Raw genomic sequence first — 3209 nt, forward strand, 5'->3', positions numbered from 1 at the left:
TACATGGAATAGTGAAGCTTCCTGGATCTTTAAGCTTCGGAGACAACTTCTGTTGTAGCACAATACTGCATTCCTCTGTGAGAGCGACTGTCTCTAAATCATCTAGCTTCACCTTCCGAGAGAGAATACCTTTCATAAACTTTGCATAACTAGGCATCTGCTCGAGAGCCTCGGCGAAAGGTATGTTGATATGAAGTTTCTTGAACACCTCCAGAAACTTCTCAAATTGATTGTCCAGATTTTTCTTCTGTAGCCGCTTGGGAAAATGCGGTGGAGGATAGATCTGTTTCTCCCCTGTATTACCCTCAGGTGGAGTTTGCTCAATAGTAGTCTTCCTTGGTTCCACTTCTTTGTCCTGCTGCACTACTTCTGTCTCAGAATGAACTTCTTCAATCAACTCTTAAGTTTGTTCGGGATTCGCAACCTTTCCAGACCTTGAAGTGATTGCCTTTACCTGCTCCTTGGCTTCCCTCTTTCCTGGAACTTCAGTGTCACTAGGTAATGTACCAGGATGACGATTTAGCAAGGCATTGGCAATTTGCCCAATTTGATTTTCCAAGGTCTTGATAGAAACAGCTTGATTCTTGCACATAAGCTTCAACTCCTCTAATTCAGATTTTTCATTGACTTGTTGCAGCTGGAGTTGCTATCTAGGTGCATACTGTGGTTGCTGAAGACCAGGGGGGTTGTACTATTTAGCTGAATACTGCTGATAAGGTTGTTGAACCGTATTCTAAGCATTGCTCCAACTGAAATTAGGATGATTGCGGTTGTTGGGATGACATGTGGCTGGCCCTGGTTACTGCGATCGCTGGAAGTTGCTCACGAACTGAGCTGATTCACTAGAAATTGCACACTGATCAGTCTCATGGTCACCATCATAGAGCTCACAGACACTTGCGATTTGATTTACTCTATAAGTAGCCAAAATGTCCACCTTCATCGTCAAAGCTTTAAGTTGGGCAGCGATAGCAGTAGCTGCGTCCAACTCCAGAATTCCTGCGACTTTCCCTTGAATCAGTCTCTGGGATAGATTCTGGTACTCATTAGCAGCCATCAGTTCAATAAGTTCATAAGCTTCATCGTAGCTCTTAGCCCACAAGGCTCCTCCTGATGCTGCATCAAGCATGGGTCTAGAAGTAGCACCCAATCCATTGTAGAAGCAATTAATAATCATCCAATCAGGCATGCCATGGTGTGGGCACTTCCTTAGCATCTCCTTATATCGATCCCAAGCCTCACACAGAGATTCCCCTATTTGCTGAGCAAACTGGGTAAGAGCATTCCTGATTACAGTAGTCGTCGCCATGGGGAAGAATTTAGTGAGAAACTTTTGCGCAAAATCCTCCTAAGTGGTGATAGATCCTGCTGGTAGAGAGTGTAACCAACACTTAGCCTTGTCCCTCAGAGAGAATGGGAATAGGCGTAGCTTGATAGCGTCTTCAGTCACATCATTAAATTTGAAAGTGTCGCAGATCTCGATGAAATCCCTGATGTGCATGTTGGGGTCTTCAGTAGGAGAACCCCCAAACTGAACTGAATTATGTATCATCTGAATCATGCTTGACTTGATCTCAAAAATATTAGCCCTGATGGCCGGTCTGATGATGCTTGGCTTAATGTAATTAATCTTAGGCTGAGAATAGTCCATCAAAGCCTTCGGATTTTCTACTTGATCTCCCATCGCTACTACAACTCGTTCTTCGACTTTCTCTTCTTCTTCTACCTTCTTTTTTTCCTCAAAAACTTCCTTACGAACTACCACAACTTCTTCCTCGACTTTATCCAGTGTTCTCTTACGAGTACGTGAACGCGTATGCATACACCCTCGCTAGAGTACCTGAAATAGGACAAGGAAACAGATAAGTAACAATGTCCGAGTCAATGAACTTTAACGAGCACTGATGGAAATCACATAAACTATCAATTAACACTGCAGTCCCCGACTTTGGCGCCAAAAACTTATTAGTCGCTAAACACGCGCTCATAATACATGCAAGTATACGAGTTCGTAACTAGTATATAATCTTTTCTAGTTCATTCCCACAGAGACTGTATTGGTTAACTAATTAATTCACACAATTAAGCAATAATGTATGGTTATTATTCAATGCTAAGATGATAACTAATTGAGATTATTTATAACTAAGAATTAAACTAATAATTATAACTACGAGAACAAGACTGATTGAATTAATAAATATGACAAACATGAGATTCTAACTTCATTAAATACTTCATTCAATAGCCTTATTGATCTTAACCTTAGCATGCAATGGTGATGACACTAATCAGATAACACAAAACTGATAAACGCCAACTTTTGTTGCATGAGTACAATACTACCAGACATCCACAAAAGAGATAGAAGCTGAATAGACACCAATTATATTGAGACTCTATATGTCTATAGAATTTGACAACATAACGGTTTAAGCAAAGGTTATCTATCTTACTTACACAGGGCAAGTAAGATGGTTAAAATTACCTACGAATCATGCATGACAATACATGAACCTATTCTAGCATGGCAAGTTCTAACTCCTTAAATTCACTTTCTCTTCATTAAGAATTAACAAACTATCTTATAAGTTCACGATGCTCATAAGACGAATACGCACAACCAATACTAGGATATCATGCAATCACCACTTACTAAGGCATCAAACAAATTTAACTAAAGAAATCCATAAATAAATCCTTTAGAACCCCATGATAACGATTAGCCCATAATCGGACTCATCATCAACGTGGGTTCCGATGAAAGCATGGTATATAAAATGTAGTCTTTATAACGAATAAATAAAACCAAGTACAAATAAGAGTATAAGTTCAACAAAATAAGAAACGAGCATCCAAGATTATAACTCAAAACAAAGATTCACAAGAATAAACTAGATCGTCTTCGCCTTTGTTGAATTATGCTATAGGTCTCTTGTCATCTTCTCCTTGTGCTCTGGTAAGTCTCCTTTTTAAAAAACAATCCTGAGTTATCAATATATAGCAGTCCAATCAGCCCAGGAGTCCAGAAAATAGAATTGCAATGGAATCGGGATTTTATTATCCAGACACGGCGCGACCGCGCGCTGGCTTCCTGTACTTCGGCGCGGGCGCGCGCTATTTCAGCGCGGGCGCGCTGGCCTTCTGCCAAAATTGACTTCTTCCATTTTTCTTGTAGATTCGAGTCGGTCTTCGCGAGCTTTTATTCA

The 3209-nt window shown here is 40.4% G+C and overlaps 1 non-coding gene across 1 annotated transcript; it reads left to right on the top strand.

The window, feature by feature from the left end:
* Positions 1 to 1187: 1187 nt before the first annotated feature.
* On the top strand, positions 1188 to 1294 carry LOC141700250 (small nucleolar RNA R71). Its single transcript, XR_012566263.1, has one exon. It is a non-coding gene; the product is annotated as a small nucleolar RNA R71 (small nucleolar RNA).
* Positions 1295 to 3209: the final 1915 nt, after the last annotated feature.

This window comes from Apium graveolens, unplaced genomic scaffold, assembly GCF_009905375.1.
Source record: "Apium graveolens cultivar Ventura unplaced genomic scaffold, ASM990537v1 ctg1968, whole genome shotgun sequence".
NCBI lineage: Eukaryota > Viridiplantae > Streptophyta > Magnoliopsida > Apiales > Apiaceae > Apium > Apium graveolens.